Source organism: Tamandua tetradactyla, chromosome 23, assembly GCF_023851605.1.
Source record: "Tamandua tetradactyla isolate mTamTet1 chromosome 23, mTamTet1.pri, whole genome shotgun sequence".
In the NCBI taxonomy this organism is placed as follows: Eukaryota; Metazoa; Chordata; class Mammalia; order Pilosa; family Myrmecophagidae; genus Tamandua; species Tamandua tetradactyla.
Genome location: NC_135349.1, coordinates 42,871,861 through 42,889,828, shown reverse-complemented (window position 1 = coordinate 42,889,828; position 17,968 = coordinate 42,871,861). Strand labels below are relative to the sequence as shown.

The following is a 17,968-nucleotide window of genomic DNA, read 5'->3' as shown; positions in this document are numbered from 1 at the left end:
AAAGAAGGGTTAAATTGGAAGATTATTGGAGAAACTTGTCAGAGGAATGAAATATGGCAGAAACTGGCAACTTCAGGGATCTCAGGGACGAGAAATGGTTCTCCTTATTACTGGGACTCTTTGCCTGCTTCTATTCCCTCAGGCTTCTCCACAGAGCAGGGGCATTCTGACACTCTCCATCCAAGAGGAAAGAAAGAGCTTCTCCCTTCCTAGCTTTAGTTGTTAAAATTCCAGGGGCACTCTTGGCCTTGGATGTTGTGCCCTGTGGCTGGGCACTGGGATCTTTGTTGAAGGTGCTGTACCACCATCACTGAAGGAGTTCCCGAACAAGTGGAGGAAGATTGTATGGGCAGAGCCAACTGTGTATATCCACTCGAGAAAATAGGCCGGATCCAATGATTTATATCTGAGGAAGAAGGAAGAGGCCAAGGATGCCTCCCTGGTGTGTAGCTTTGGTAACCTGTGATGCCATTTCTCTCCAAGTAGTAGGGTTCTGGGAAGGCAGAATAGAGTGCAGTGAGTTCACTGTTAGACCAGCTTAGTAGGAATATATAGCTAATAATAGTTTGTATGTTACATATTTTGTGTTTTTTTGTTTGTATTGATTTGGCTTCCTTTACTATAAGAAGTCCCGTGAGAGCGGGAACTTAACTGTTTTCTTTGCTGTGAATCTCCAGAACCTAGCACACTGTACTTGGGCAAAGAGTAGATATTTAGTAAATATCTGTGTGACTGAATGATTGCAGGCAGATATGTCCACTGGGCAGTTGGATGGATAATTTAGATTTCACATGAAGCTAGGAAATAGTGGTTTGGGAGCTATCAAAGTAGGGCTAGATGATAGACAAGCCTAAGAATTATCCCTATTAGCTAAGGGAGGCTTATAATGTAAAAGTTTCAATTTTTTGTTGACCTATACTCTTCATGTCCAGGTAATAAAATTGTGGCTCTTCTTCTTTTATCCTCACTAGCGTTTAATGCCAGTAACTATCTGCTGGCGATCTGCTAATATTTTTTTTTCTAAATTTTGTGACAGAAGAAAATTAGATTTGTGATAGCTAGGGAAATAAAGGTGATAAAGAGAGAGATTCTGTTTCCTTATAAGAATAACTGACTCATAGAATGGAACCTTGGATATGATTTCAGATGTCTCCTATAAGCTCTCACAAAAGATGTTTATAAAATACTTGAAACAATACAGATTGTACTAAGAAAATGTGCTTTGATTAACTCTGGAGATACAAAGCAGGGAACTTAATAAATCAAGCCCTATTTGTGAATGGAAAGGAATTGAAGTTCATCTTAATAATAATAATTCAGGGTGGTGCAGTGGTGGCTCAGGAGGCAGAGTTCATGCCTATCATGCCGGAGACCTTGCTTCGATTCCTGGTGTCTGCCCATGCCAAAAAAATAAAAATAAAAATAATGATAATAATAATTCAGTTCCCATAAGGACTTAAATGTTGTATTCTGAATAGCAAATGTTAACTTAGTTTCATCTTTTAAATAAAAATAAAATGAATTGTAGATTTCCAATCTTGGCATCTTAAAATCTGACTCCTGACCCCTATCTCTTAATAACTATTGGAACATAAATGTAGAAATGAAATTTGACTTTGGTTTTTTGTCCTTTGAGTTTGGAGTTGAATGTGCTTCTAGCTCTGTCTTCCTCTATAGTCAGGAAAACCAAACCACTATTAGTTTGGGTATGCCATAATTTTTATTGTTTAAGTATTAGAAAAGCATAGTAGTGTTTATATAAAGTAGTAATACGAGGTGGGTTTTTTAAGTTTTATTTTAAAGGCATGTGTACTTTTGTACTTTGTAGGCTAAACAGTTTTTTAGCCTACCATCCTGCCATATGACAAGATACTGTAGTGCTACGTGACAAGATACTGTAGTAAATTGTACATATTTTTAGTATCTTCATTTATTGTGTAGAGTCATCTTTTATACTGAAGTAGAGATGTGAACCAGTTTAAATTATTTATTTATTTACATTTTCACTAAAGAGCTTTCGTTAAATGTGCCTGGCTCAGTATTTAGGCTAGAGTTTTTTTAAGCAGGTCCTAATTTAAGAGCATTTCTATCTATCTAAGAATGTAAATAGATTATGACATCTCAGCCTTTTTAAAAAAAAACAACAGCTTTTTATTTTGAAATACTTTCAGACTTATGGGACAGGTATAAAAATAATACAAACTCCATACAGAGAACTCCACCACATCCCACCTCCCTGATCAATCAATCAAACTGTTTTTCTGTCTTTGTATCAATCCATTTTCTGAACACTTGAGTGTAGATTGTCTACATCATGCTCCTTGAACATTTAATACTGCCACGTACATTTTCTAAGAACAAGAATATTCACTTATGTAACCACTTTAAGTGCAGTTATGGAGTTCAAGAAAATTAACATTGATATAAGGTTTACGGTATATATTCCTTTTTTTTCATTTGTCCTAATAATGTCCACTGAAGCCTTTTCTCCTTCCTTATTGGCTCACACTCAGGATCGTGAATTGCATTTAGTTTAGCTCTTTGTTTTTTTAACTGTGGGAACATATATACAACATAAACTTTCCGATCTCAATCACTCCTAAACATACTATTCAGTGGGATTAATCACATTCACAATATTGCAGTACCCTCATTACTTTTCATTACTAAAGCTTTCCCATCTCCCCAAACAGAAGCCCTATACCCATTGTGCATTAACTCTCCGTTCTCCCTATGCTCTGTCTACCTGTACTCTAATTTCTGACTTTGTGAACCTGCATGTTCTCTGATACATTCTGTCATTACCGTGGGGCTTAAATTTAATAACTTTAAATCTATAACAATCTTGTGTGCTTTAATACCAACTAAACTTCAATAGTATATAAAAATTGTGTTCCTATACTCCTCCACCCCCACACTTTTATATAGTTCTTGTCTGTGTTAGGATTTTCTAGAGAAACAGAACCAACAGGAGAGATTTTTAAATATGAGATTTATAACACATATTTTCACACAACCATGGAAATGGAAAAGTCCATAATCTGTAGGGCAGGCTGTGAAATTGGTGACTCCAATGAAGGATCCGGACAGCCTCCACAGGAAAGGCTCGCTGGCTAAAAAAGCACTGAAAGAGTCTCTCTTCTTCTTTAAAAGCATCAGTGGATTGGATTATCTAGTTGTGGGAGACACATCTTAGTTGATTGCAGGTGTAATCAGCCACAAATGCAACTGATTGATGATTTAATCAGCTAGCCACTAAATAATTCCTTGCAGCCAGTGCTTGCCTAACCAGGCAATTGGGCATCATCACATGGTCAAGTTGGACACCAGAACCTAACCATCACAGTCTACCTCTAGTCAGCTTGGCAGCTATATATATCACCTTGAAACACGCTTAATTTCCAAATAGAACACAATAACAGACATATGTTTCACTTAACAATACTCAGCTGTCCTGTGTGCAACTGGAAATGCACTACATCTGTTCAGAATAGAATGCAAGTCCTTAGGTAACATTCATTTTTAAACTTCATATCCTATGACAAATACTATAATGTGAACAATACAACTTGTGCCGTATGATAAGAGGAAAACAAGATATTTGCTTATATACAAATGCAAACATACTTGAAACAGGAAGGAAATATTCATACAATCACAGTCCTTGTTTCTGTAACTGGTCATGGTGGTCATAGTTCATATTTATCACTACCTCCTTCTACTACCCATTCCATGTTCCCTTTACCCTCAGCAAGCACTTCAGCTGGTCATGGTTCTTTGCCAGGTGGGGTGACCCAGATCTTCATTCCTAAAGTTTCTGGGCTTTTGATAGTCCTTCCTGGATTGGGTTGTTGTACTTTTCCATTGACTTTAATCACAGGGCACGGTAATACTAAGAGACACTCTAGGGGATCTCCTATATTCTAGGAAAACTCTTCTTTACCTCCATTGTATAGTTGCAGTCCTGTTTCCCCTTGATAGTCAGGATCAGTCAACTCCAGACAGAATAATCCCCTTTCATGCCTTAGGATTCAGTGGCATGAGAAGCCCAAAATGGCCAGGTGGCAGTCTTAACTTTCAGTTTAATAGAATCATTGTTGTGTCTCCTGGAAGGAATACTCCTCTTTTTGGAGCTAAGATCTGTAGACCAGAAGAGCTTAAGGTTTCAGGGACAAGAAGCAAAAATTTTCCTAGTGGATCAGTAGGGATGATGCTGAGTGGTGTCACTCCCATTTCCACCCCTTGCTTCCTTGACCCATGAATCCTGGCTATGGGAGAAACATCATCATAGAGTGGATGTTGATTCAGAGCATACACAGCCTCCTGGAGAACATTACCCCAGCCCTGCAAGCTATCACCACCTAGTTGGTACCATAATTGAGTCTTCAAAAGGCCATTCCACCTTTCTATGAACCCAGCTGCCTCTGGGTGATGGAGAACATGGTAAGACCACAGAATTCCATGAGCATGTACCTATTCCCACACTTCATTTGCTATGAAGTGGGTTTCATGATCAGAAGCAATGCTGTGTAGAATACCATGACGGTGTATAAGGCATTCTGTAATTCCAAAGGTGGTAGTTTTTGCAGAAGCATTATGTGCAGAGACTGCAAACCCATATCAGGAGTGTGTGTCTATTCCAGTTAGAACAAATTGCTGCCCTTTCCATGATGAAAGTGGTCCCATGTAATCAACCTACAGCCAGGTAGCAGGCTAATCATCTTGGGGAATGGTGCCATCTTGGGGACTAAGTGTGCATCTCTGCTGCTGGCATATTGGGCATTCAGCAGTGGCCTTAGCCACGTTGGCCTTGGTAAGTGGAAGTCCATGTTGCTGAGCCCATGTACAACCTCCATCCCTATCACCATGCCTGCTTTGTTCATGAGCCCATTGGGTAATCCAGGAGTGGCTGAGGAAAGAGGATGATTTTGTATCCACAGAATGGGTCTTCGTATCCACAGGATGGGCCTTCTTATCCACTTGATTATTGAAACCTTCCTCTGCTGAAGTCACCCTCTGGTGTGCATTCACCCATGACACAGATATCTTCAAGTTCTTTGCCCAGTCAGAAAAGTCTATCCATATATCTCTTCCCCAGACCTCTTTGTCACCAGTTTTCTAAACCTGCTCTTTCCAATTCCCTGACCATCCAGCCAAACCATTAGCAACAGCCCATGAGTCAGTGTACAAATGCAGCTCTGGACAGTTCTCCTTCCAAGCAAAATGAATATAAACAGGTGTACTGCTCAAAGTTCCACCCGCTGGGAGGATTTCCTCTCACTACTCTCTTTAAAGGACATCCCAGAACGGAGTTGTAGTGCTGTAGCTGTCCACTTCCTGCATATCATGCTTAACCATCTGTAAACCAGGCCCGAGTTTTCTTTTCCTCAGTCCGCTGACTATAAGGAACTCGCCGAGAGGCCATAGCTCTGGTCTGGAAAAGAGAAGGTAATGTGACAGGAGTAGGGCCACTTCCTCATGTAACTTACATGTGCCTTCAGGACCTGCTGAAACCCTATCTCTAATATACCATTTCCATTTTATGATGGAGTGCTGCTGTGCATGCCCAACATTATAGCTTGGTGGGTCAGACAACACCCAGCTCATGATAGGCAACTCAGGTCTCATGGTAACTTGGTGGCCCATGGTTAAGAGTTTAGTCTCTACTAAGGCCCAGTAGCAGGCTAAAAGCTGTTTCTTAAAAGGAGAGTAGTTATCTGGAGGAGATGGTAAGGCTTTGCTCCCAAATCCTAAGGGTCCAAGTTGTGATTTTCCTATTGGGGCCTGCCAAATGCTTCAGATAGTGTCCCTATTTGCCCCTGACACTTCCAGCACCATTGGATCTGCTGGATCGTATGGTCCAATTGGAAGAGCAGCTTGCACAGCAGCTTGGACCTGTGGCAGAAATTCTTCTTGTTCCACTACCCACTCAAAACTAGCAGCTTTTCTGGTCACTCAGTAAATGGGCTGGAGTAGAACACCCAAATGAGGAATATGTTGTCTTCAAAATCCAAAGATGCCAAGTAGGCATTGTACCTCTTTTTTGGTCCTAGAAGAGGCCAGATACAACAGCTTATCCTTCACCTTAGAAGGAATATTTCAACAATTCCCATACCAGAAATTCTGACTGCTCAGAAATTTCACTGAGGTGGAAAGCCTTTGTATTTTTGTTGGATTTATCTCCTATCCCCGATACTCAAATATCTTACCAATACGTCTAGAGTAGTTGCTACTTCTTGCTCACTAGGTCCGGTTGGCATAATATCATCAATATAATGGACCAGTGTGATGGCTTATGGGAGGGAGAAATGATCAAGGTCCCTATGGACAAGATTGTGCCATAGGGCTGAAGAGTTGATAGGCCCCTGAGGCAAGACAGTGAAGGTATACTGCTGGCCTTGCCAGCTGAATGCAAATCATTTCTAGTGCTCTTACTGATAGCTATTGAGAAAAAAGCATTGCCAGCTCAATAGTTATATACCAGGTACCAGGTGATGTTGATTTACTCAAGCAATGATACCACATCTGGAGCAGCAGCTGCAATTGGAGTCACCACTGTCATCCTCCAAGTCCCATCTGTTTCCTGCACAGCCAAATAGGAGAGTTGAACAGAAATCACCACCCTGCATCCTTCAAGTCATGAAGAGTGGCACTAATCTTTGCAGTCCTTCCAGGAATACAATTTTCCTTCTGATTCACTGTTTTTCTAGGAAGGGGCAATTCTAGTAACTTTCACTTGGACTTTCCTACCATAACAGCCCTTACTCCATGAGTCAGAGAACCAGTGTGGGGATTCTGCAAGTCACTGAGTATGTTAGTTCCAATTTTGCATTCTGGAATTGGGGAAATGACCATAGAATGGGTCTGGACTCATTGTAAGATAGACCTGAGCTAAAACTCATCGATCACCTGACTTCCATAAGCCCCTACTCTGACTGGTGGGCTAGAGTGATGTTTTGGGTCTCCTGGAATTAGTGTCACTTCTGAGCCAGTGTCTACTAATACCCCAAATATCTGATCATTTCCTTCTCCCCAGTGCATGATCATCCTGGTAAAAGGCCATAGGTCTCCTTGGGGAAGGCTGGGAAGAAGGTTAACTGTGTAAATTTTGGGCAGTGTAAAATGATCCTTCCCCAAGAATACCCAGCCCTCCTTTCATTTGAGGGACTCTGGGTCTGTAAACTGTCTCAAGTCTGGGAATTGATTAAGGGGCCATGATTCTATGTTTTTGTAATTCAAGTTAGACTTTGTTCACTTGACCTAGAGTTCTTCTGCTTATATAGCTCAAACAAGAATTTAGTAGATTGTCCATCCAGTTTACTTCTAGGTACTCCATGATATACTAGCCAATGCCACAAGTCTCTGTGAATCAGATTATTTTGACTGCTGCTTTGATTCTGCTGTCCATTATGGTGGTCATGCCCACCTTGTCTATGGTTATTAACTGTTACCATATGGTGTCTGCCAACTTAGGATCTGATCATCATATTGTGTGTAAGGATTCCAGCTCAGTGACAGCAGTTTATACATGTGCTAGTTTATATAAAGGGTTTATGTAAGAAAAAGCCATGTTTTAATCCTAATCAGTTTTGTGGGAGTAGCTGTTTCATCTAATCCCTATTCAGAACTATAGGTTGGAAATTTGATTAGGTTATTTCCACAGAGATGTGATTCACCCAATTGTGGGTATCAACTTCTGAATAGAGGGAGCTGTGACTCCACCCCGTTTCACATGGGTTTTGATTAGTTTGCTGGAATCCTTTATTAGAGAAAACATTTTGGAGAAAGCTTGAGAATAATGAGAGCAGCAGAGACATGAGAACTACAGAGTCCACCAGCCAGTGACCTTTGGATATGAAGGAGAATGCCCCTGAATGAACTTCATGAAGCAAGAGGCCTGGAGAGGAAGCTAGAAGGTGTCGCTATGTTCTCCATGTTCCTTTCCAGTTGAGAGAGAAACCCTGAAGGTCAATGGCCTTCTTGAACCAGGGTATCTTTCCCTGGATACCTTAATTTGGACATTTTCTCAGTCTTAGAACTGTAAACTAGCAATTTGTTAAATTCTTCTTTTTAAAAGCCATTCCATTTCTGGCATATTGCATTCTGGCAACTAGCAAACTAGGACACCGCAGTAATATCTGATCTACAGAGAAGGGTGACTACAGTGCTCTTCAAGGATGATGGAGGTGGCTTCATGAATTTATTTCTCAAGGTTCTGGTGAAAGATGTGTCCTTTGGACATTCTTGGGGTGTATGAATAGTCTTCCTTGATACATCCATTCTAACATTCCCATCTCTCCAAGCCTCTGTATCCCCTCATCTACATTATACCAAGGTAGTTCTGGTAATGTTGGCCACTTTTGGATCCATGTTTCAGCAACAATCCAAACAAGCTGTTAACGTCCTTTCTAATCCCTTGAGCTACAACGTTGAATGCAGAATATCTGGTTAGTTGGCCCATATCAATAAATTCACCTTGATCCAACTTTATATTCCTTCCACCATTATTCCACACCCTTAATGTGCATTCTCACACATATTCCCCTGATTTCTGTCTATATAGATCAGAAAATTTATGCAGTTCTTTTGGAGTATAGCATACCTCCTCATGGGTCATACTTTGTACCCCACCTTTTGAGGCCTGTTGGGACTTTAGTCTAGTTACAGGTCTTCAAGTAAAGAGAGTGGTGGTGATGGCTCATAAAAAGAATTAGAAGTGTCTTTCAAGCCAGTTCTCAGGACATTCCATTGCTCTTTCATTTGGTGAAACAGGATTGGTTGCTCCAGATGGAAGAGTGACTGCTGTTTCCCCAGGGAAGGTGGTTACAGGGTTAGCAGGCAGTGAAGAGTTAATCTTATTATGTGGAGATTAGATGGAAGACTCCTCTGAGGAGACTGGAGGCCTGGAACCTCTTTCCTCAGGACAGTCCATTACATATCTATCTAGCAAAGGCTCAGCAGATTCCAGGGATCCTGTCTCCCCTTCATCATCATTATCAAGTCATATATCTCTATCTCACATTTCAGGATCCCATTCTTTTCCAATCAGAGTCCTTACTTTAACAGCAGACATCCTGCAAGATTGAGATTTTAATTTACGGTGTAAATCTACTACTTGCACAGTGAGGCTTTGTGTCTGGTTTTCAGACATCTCAAGTCTGTGACCCAGCAAATAAGATTTTCTTTCAGGTCACACATGCAAACTTTTACATTGTTCATATGGCACTGAAGTTTCAAATTTGAAGCTTTTTTTAAGGCTTTTGTTAGATTTGAGAAGTTTTCAGCTGTTATTTCTTTGAATGTTCTCTCTGCCCTTTCTCTCGTCTCCTTCTGGGACTCCCACAGTTCATATTTTGGTATGCTCGATTGTGATCCCCAGGTTCCTCAGGCTCTGTTCAATTTTCTTTATTCTTCTTCTCAGACTGGATGGTTTCAATGGTGTTATCTTCAATTCACTGAGTCTCTCTTCTGCCAGCTCCAGTCTGCTGTTAAATTTCTCCAGGGAATATTTAATTTCTGTCACTGTGGTCTTCAGCATGGTTTGGTTTCTTTTCATAATTTCCATCTCTCTACTGATATTCTCTTTGTGTTCCTCTTTTGTTTTCCTGATTTCCTTTAGTTCTTTGTCCCTGTTTTCCTTTAGCTCTTTGAGCATATTCAGAACCATATTTTAGAAGTCTTTGTTATGTACGTCCCGGGTCTTTTCTCTTCAATGATGGTTTCTATGCTTTAAACTTTTCCTTTGCCTGGGCCATCACTTCCTGTTTCTTTGAATGCTTTGTAACCTTTTGTTGAAATCTGAGCATTTTGATATTTTAATGTGTTATTACTAGAATTTAGAATTTGAGACATTTTTTCCTTCTCCTTGATTATCAGGAGCTAACCCACAGCCCTCCCCGCCCCCAGAGGAAAAAAGGAAAAGAAGAAGAAGAATGAAAAAAGAAAGCACCTTTCCCAATCTTTGCAGATTGACCTGTGCAAGTGCCTTCTTTCAGGGCTTATTCATACAGTGAGTTTGGGAATAACTCTAGGCCAAAGCTTCATGGCCTCCCTGGCCCTTTCAGTGCACCTGTCTTGTCTTGGGCATGTGTATATGGTGCTAGGAATTCTCCCATTTATATGATGCCAAATGTCTCCTCTAGGAAATGGTTTCATGGTCTTGCGCTGCACTCTGTGTTCTACAGCCAGCAATCCCTTGCCCCAGGAAACTATTCATGACATGACTGCTCTCCCACAGTATTCTGTAGGAAAGTTCTATGGGATGCCTTGTATACATAGGGCAAGTTCTGTAATGGTGAGTCCCTCAGGTCAGTACTAGACTGATTGGGCCAGACATATACATGCTCCCAGTAAGTGCATGGGGGTTATTTTGATCCATCCAGAAGTGGGACCAGAGATCTGCATGGGGAGCATAGGTAGAAGGTTGGGGAGAGACCAGCTGGTGTACCATGAGATCCTATCACTTCTTTAAAAAAATTTTTATTAGAGAAATTTTGTGTTTACAGAGCAATCATTCATAAAATACAAGATTCCCATATACCTCCCCACCACCAACGCTTGCATTGGTGTGGAAAATTTGTTATAGTTGATGGTAGCACTTTTCTTTGGTAATTCTGTTTTTAACAATAATTATATTATTACAGTTGATGAAAGATTATTAAAGTAGTACTGTTAACTGTTGTCATAATTTACGTGAGGGTTTTATTCTCCCATATTCCCAGCCTATTTTTTCATGCTGCTTTTCTGTTTTTTTTTTTTACAGGATTAAATGTTTTTATTATTGAATAATAAGGAGACAAAGCATTCAATTCAAGCATGTAAAAAGCAAGCAAGAAAGATGTAATAAACATACAACTAGAAACTAGTTAATAGCAAGTAAAATTAGAGTGATGGGTAAAACCAAGAGTTGGCATTTGGTGAATAAATGAAAGATAATTTTTTGGCAGAACAAATTGATTCTCAGAAAGAGTAAATGGAGACACCGGTTAGAGATGTTGAGTTGAATACATGACTTTAACTTCCATTCATGTCCCCTTTGAAACAACTGAAATACACAAGGGTCCTCGATTACCTGCAGGAAATACCAAAGGTCATTTTGGAGGCAAACTGATTCATTCTGGGTCTGACATTGGATTTGGGAGGTAGAAAATCTAGCATTCATTTAATTCATTTATCATTCATCCAACAACATGATATGTTTACTACTTATTATATGCCAAGGATTGGGCACAGGTTTGAAAAGATAAATAAGACTCAATCCTGCCATCAAACATATCTTGTGGTTCCTGCAAGTTTGGGCTTCTCTTATCCAATTTGTAAGAGGAAGGCCAATGAACTTCGATAACTTAGATGATCTCTTTCTTTTTAAAATTAGAGCAGTTGTAGATGATTTAAAAGAGATGATTTCTAAAGTGTTTTGCAGCCCAAATTATACTTTTCAAATGCTAATGCATATTTTACTATGTATATATATATATATTGGGTGCATGGACCAGGAATTATTGTATGTTTTAATGTATTTAATTTATCACTCATCTGCCCATCCACTAGGATAAAGGGAGTGTCAGTCACATGGTTTTTACTCACGTGGTCATAGATGAAGGCTGTATAGTTATACAATTGTTATCACAGATCAAGGCTACTGGATTACAGTTCAACAATTTCAGGTATTTTCTTTTGGCTATTCTAATATACTAGAAACGAAAATAAATTCTATATAATGAGTCAATAGTTATACTCATTTATTAAATCTTCTTAGTTACAGCGCCTCCCTCTCATTTGATCATTCTCTCAATCTTCAGTGACCATTCTAACTTCTTCATGCTGAAAAGGGATTTCAGCATTGTGGGGTCGAGGAAGAAACTGGTTGATGTTCTCGGAGAGAGCAGTACCTCTGCATTTAAGGGTTTATCTGGCATAGGAGCCATCTGGGGGCATTTCTGAAAAAATATACTTGAATAGGTAAAACTTTTATAGAGATCCTATCACTTTTAAGTTGCTTTTTTCTTGATTTGGCATGTGCCCTGTGACTGTAATCCTTTAACTGTTATCTGATACTTTGGAAAAGATGTTTCTGCCAGTTCTTGCTGGTTATCCAAAGCTTCCTAGCATCTCACTCCTCCTTCAACAGGACCATGTTAATTTTTCTGACCACTATTAAAGGTTATTTTTCAAATACAGGCATACCTTGGAGATTGTGGGTTCAGTTTCAGGTCAATGTAATACAGTGAATATTGCAGTAAAGCAAGTCACATGAATATTTTGTTTTCCCAGTATATACAAAAATTGTGATTACACTGTTCTATCGTCTATTAAGTGTGGAATAGTATTGTCTAAAAAAAAATAGCATATTTATCTTAATTAAAATGTGACACAGAGACAAAAAAGAAAGCATGTGCTATTGGAAAAATGGTGCTGATATATACTTGTTTGACACTGGGTTGCCACAAACCTTCAATTTGTAGAAAACGCAGTATCTGTGAAGCACAATAAAATGAAGCACAATAAAAAGAGGTACACCTGTAACTGAGATTATTTTCTTTTGGATTTTTAGAGTTTCAACAATTGTTTATGGACCAAAACTTTGTGTATTCTGAGTTTTACAAGCCACTCAGAGTGACCACATTTTGAATTTTGATGATAATGAGTTCAACTCATAAGTTTAATTCCTTCAGAGGTTAGTTGTGTAATTACATGGAATATCTCTGCCAAGGCCAAGACACTTGTGAAGTACCACATGTTAGATATTAGTTGCAAAGTTGAAGTTAAGAATGTTGACTTTTGGAGGTACCCCTTCTCAGCACCTGAATAAAGTAAAATGTAACTCGTGTAATGTATCATTTTTTATATTCTGAAATAATTATATTATTTAGGAGGTAGCTTTATTCTTCGCTATTTAATTCTTCCAAGATGGCATAATTCCAAATTGAGAGAAGAGTTCACAACCTAGATATGGAGGGAGGAAGTAAGAAGCCTTACGTGAGTAGGCAGCCTGATAGAAGGAGCCAGGGTCCCTCCTAAAGCTGGTTTCTGAACCTGTCCAGTCTCTCCTCTCCTGCATTGCCCCAAATGACAAGATTACCTTCACATACACTATGTTCCTCTTTATTTAATCTGGGATATTTTAATGACTGATAAATATAATTCAAAAGGACCATTAAATATTAGGGGTGGGGTGTGAGAATACAAATCAAAATTTTTTTTTCTCTACCTAGATTTAGTCTCTTTACAAGAAGAATTTGTCTGAATTATGGGGACTGTAAAGCAATTGAAATGCCATTCTGTTTGTGTGTATAGGCTAGTATGTTGCCTGGAGATACAAGGAACCTGATAAATGATTCTAAGTAGTATATACATATTCTGGAAGTAAATAGACAATTCTAATGTGCTTTAATCGTTTCTGAAGTCTAAGTAGCTGACAAATCTCATTCTCTACTACATAGTGTTTCTTAGTGGACGAGGAGAATGTAAAAGCTTTTCAACTAGTTTTAGTTCTAGACTGTATGCTAGTGAAGTCTAATTTTAGTTTTAAGCTTCATCTCAAAGATAGCAAAATAGTGTGCTAAAATTCTCTAAGGGATGCTGTTTGCGAACTTCTTTCCTGGATATGTTTGTTATCCATGAAACTCTAATATATGAAACAGGTATAGGAGTCAGTGGGGCAGTGGAAGACTCGGCTAGTGCTCCCCTGGGACTCCATGAGTGTCATTTAAAAACCACTGTTCTGTGCTATCACTAATAGAATAAAGTCTCTTTACTCATTTGTGACTCCTGAATGTTATAACTTTTACATTGTATTACCTGCTTATGTACTAAGCACTGGTATAATTTTATATCAGAATTGTTTTAAACATTTAAAGCCACTTTAAACATGGCTGGGAGTAATCACACCACTTGTTAGGCTACTGTATAGCTCTAAAATAGTCTTCTTGCAGAAAACACCTTGCCTGTATTTGAAAGATTATGGTTACAAAGGGTAACTGAAAACCAAAGCATAGAAGATAAAGCGTGGTGTGTTTCTTGTCCTGTCACTATGTTGTTTCTCATCCGTTTTAGGAATACAGTCAGTTTAAAGTGAATTAGAGAATAATAGCACTGAGAAAAATTAAGCACAAGGTGCTCATGGTCAGATGAGTCTGTATTCTCAAGGAGGTGTGGTCTCACTTGGGGCTTGGCCTGGGAGAGACTCCCTGCTGAACGGTTCAAGAGTTCCTCGGAGGTTTTAGTTATAGGGAAGTTTGGCCGTAGCTTAAAGTCATTGTTAGTCCACTCATCTGTAAAATAGTCCACATAGGATTGTTGGGAGGATGAACAGGGAAGTGGTATATGACGTGTTTAGCACAGTGACAAAGCCTGGCACTTTGTAAATTGCCAATATTTGTCCGACTATGAAATGATACTTTCTTTTAAAAGAAAATGTAATAGTCGGGCAATAATTGACAGTGGAGGTGCCATGAAAAAGCACAAATTTGGTTCTCAGTTTGAGTTTCATTCAAACCACAGCAGGTGTCATTTTGCCATCTTATTTAAACTAAATATAGGTGAGATGGAAAAGTTCCATGGTTAACTATCAGTTGTTGAATATATTTTTGATACTTTTCTTATCATTTTAGCTGAAACAAAACAATTTTCATTTTTCAAAATCTGAAAAACAAAAGTAGAAGGTAAAATGACTACTGTGGTTTGGTCTTTCACATTTAGTTATTATGGTTATTGCTTCTCTATGGGAATGAGAATATACACTATGCTTGCAGAAACTGGTCTGGAGTGCTGTGGTTTCTGAACACTTAGATTATTAGCAGTACTTAAAGTGGATATGATGCATTTAGAGCATGTAACAGGAAATCTCTATGTCAGTCAAAATTCACGTAAAGCTTATTGTTTGGTAAAATTGTTCTCTTGAGAACAAAAAGCATGGCAGTTTGGAGGCTATCCGAAAAATTTCAAAAGGAGTAACGTTTTCAAGAGAATTTGAAACACAATGTGGCATCCAGTTATCTCTAACAGCGTATTTATTGATCTTTATCTACTGCATCAGTTCATTGGATTCTTCTTCATAGAGTGTGAAAGATAAGTACCTCTACAAGGGATAAAAAAGAAAGTAAAAGAGTGTCAAATGATGCCCTTGGTAAACTGTAAGTTATCCTGTATTTTTATGGCAGGAGATGTGGACCTTTGGGGTTTTATGATGAGTAAATAAGCTTACCTTTCCATAAGATGTGATTACCATCCTTGGTCCAGTTAGCATAGAACTCCCTAAAATTGTTAGTAAGAAATATGCTGTGTATTGTCTTTTATACAACTTTTAGGAAATTTGTGTAAAACTTTATAGTTTTTGGTGTTTTTTTTTTTTAAATCGTTTTGGGTCTGGCTCCGTAAGCTTTTCATATCCTTTTATATTTCCAAGCCAGGAGGATCTTTTTGGGAGCTGACCATCTCCTTTTTTTCTGGCTGTGTATAGAAGTACTTTTTTAAAATACTAATTGTGAGTTCACTGAGGCTTCAAGAGATATTCCTCACTTCAAAATTCTAAGCTATGGGTATATGATTCTTTGTTCATTTTATCATTAATATTTATTATTTTAGTTTTGACTTTATTAGAGGAATAATTTTCTGAGTTTGCTACAGCTTGTTATTTCTGTTGATATTGTTTAGTTGTATTGTGTCTTTAAATGCAATGATTAAAACCTTACAACTTATTCCAAGAGTAGATGCAGAATGGTTTTGTAATTTGGTGCTGACCTTTCCACTTGAAATCTAACAGTCACAATAATGCCAGACATAGAGTACATGTGCAATAAATGTTTATTTGAATTAATGAATTGCTTTAGGGCAGTTTGTGGTTACAATATTTTCAATATTAAGTGACTTGAGATTTCGGTGTTGGTAACTTAGCTAAATGTTCAGCCTTCTTTCAAAGCCAATAAACAGCACTGTGTAATCCAGGGAGACCAGTTTGATCACTTTTCCATCCAATCGTAATTTACTTTTATAGTTGTGTTTATATAGAGTAAAGGTCAAAGGAAGAGGTGTATTTGAGGCAGTTATAGCAATTGCTTTTCTTTTCTTTGAGAGAAGATTTTCACTATGCTCAGGTAGAAGGGACAATTTAAAATGGGTAATATAAAATTTAGACAGCTCTTTTTCCTGCTTTTTTTTTTTTCATGGGCAGGCACCCAGGAATCGAACCCGGGTCTCCGACATGGTAGGCAAGAACTCTGCCTGCTGATCCATCATGGCCCGCCGTAGACAGCTCTTTTTAAACATCTTTATTGAGGTATAATTGACATGCAATAAACTAAACTTGTTTAAAGTGTACAACTTAATCAGTTCTGACACATATGTGTATCCATGAAACCATGATAATAATAAGGATAATGAATATATCCATTACCCCCCAATTTCTTGCTAACTTTGTAATCCTCCCCTCATGCTCCTCCCTGTGCCTCCTCCTCCACTCCTGTCTCCAGGCAACCACTGATCTGCTTTCTCTCACTGTAGATTAGTTTGCCTTTTCTAGAGTTTTATATAAATAGAATCATATAGTAAGTATTCTTTTTTTTGGTCTGACTTCTTTCACTCAGCATTATTGTTTTGAGATTCATCCATGTTAAGTATATGAGTGATTTCTTTTTATTGCCAAGAAGTGTTCTATTATATAAACATACAACAATTTGTGTATTTATTCATTATTGATAGCCATTTGACTTTCTGGGTTTTTGCTATTACAAATAAAACTGATCTGAGTATTTGTGTACAAGTCTTTGTATGGAAATAGGCTTTCTTGTCTCTTAGGTAAATACCTAGGAGTGGAGTGGAATGGAATGGAATGGCAGAAATCATTTGATAGGTATATGTTTAACCTTTTTTAAAACTGCCAAATTTCAATTTTTCCAAATTGTTGTGTTCTTTTCCATTCCCACCCATGGTACATGTGAGTTCCATTTGCTCTACATCCTTGTCATCTCTTGGTGTGGTCATTCTCTTTAATTTTAGCAATTCTAATAGGTATGTAATAATAACTTACTATGGTTTTTTTCTTTTCTCAGTTTTTTTTTTTTTTTTTTTTTTTGGGAGGGGGCCCGTGCATGGTCAGGAAATCGAACCCAGATCTCCTGCATGGAAGGCGGACATTCTAACCACTGAACTACCCATGCACCCTAGTTTTTGTTTTTTTGTTTTTTTTTTTCATGGGCAGGCACCAGAAATCGAACCCAGGTCTCTGACATGGCAGGCAAGAGCTCTGCCACTGAGCTACTGTTGCCTGCTATTGCGGTTTTAATTAGCATTTTCCCATTGACTAATGGTGTTGAATATATTTTCAGATGTTTATTTACCATCCTTTGGGGAATTCTCTGGTCAGATCTTTTGCCTGTTTATTTATTGGATTGTTTTCTTATTGAATTTTGAGAGTTCTTTCTATACTCAGAGTACAAGTTCTTTATTGGATATATAATTTTAAGATATTTTCTTCTAATCTCTGACTTGCTTTTCATTCACTTAACCATGTCTTTCAAAAAGTAGAGTTTTAATTTTGATGAGGTGCAATTTATTAGTTTGTTCTTGTGGATTGTGTTTTTGCTGTCATATCTAAGAAATTTCTACCTAAATCACACTCTCAGAGAATATCTCCCAAGTTTTTCTTTAGACATTTTATGGATTTAGATTTTACATTTAGGTGTATGATTTATTTTTATTTATTTATTTATTTGTTTGTTTATTTATTTTGCATGGGTGGACACTGGGAATCGAACCCGGGTCTCTGTCATGGCAGGTGAGAACTCTGCCTGCCTGCTGAGCCACCGTGGCCCACCCATTGATTTATTTTGAATTAATCTTTGCATGTGGTACAGAGTATGGATCAAAATTCATACATTTTGCATGTGGATTTCTAGTTTTCCAACACTGTTTGTTGAATAGACCATCTTCTTTTCACTGTATAGACTTCCAGAGTCTATTTCTAAACTCT

The 17,968-nt window shown here is 38.3% G+C and overlaps 1 protein-coding gene across 8 annotated transcripts in view; it reads left to right on the top strand.

Annotated features, from left to right (window-relative positions):
* Positions 1-17,968, top strand: part of MRTFB (myocardin related transcription factor B) — a 294,808-nt gene that overhangs the window by 18,317 nt on the left and 258,523 nt on the right. For 2 of the 8 annotated variants that reach the window (XM_077141748.1, XM_077141746.1), the window contains one exon: positions 16,172-16,276. The exons of the other annotated variants lie outside the window; for them this stretch is intronic. The gene's annotated coding sequence lies outside the window, so the exon portion shown is untranslated. The remainder of the gene's footprint in view (positions 1-16,171; positions 16,277-17,968) is intronic. 8 annotated transcript variants of the gene reach the window in all.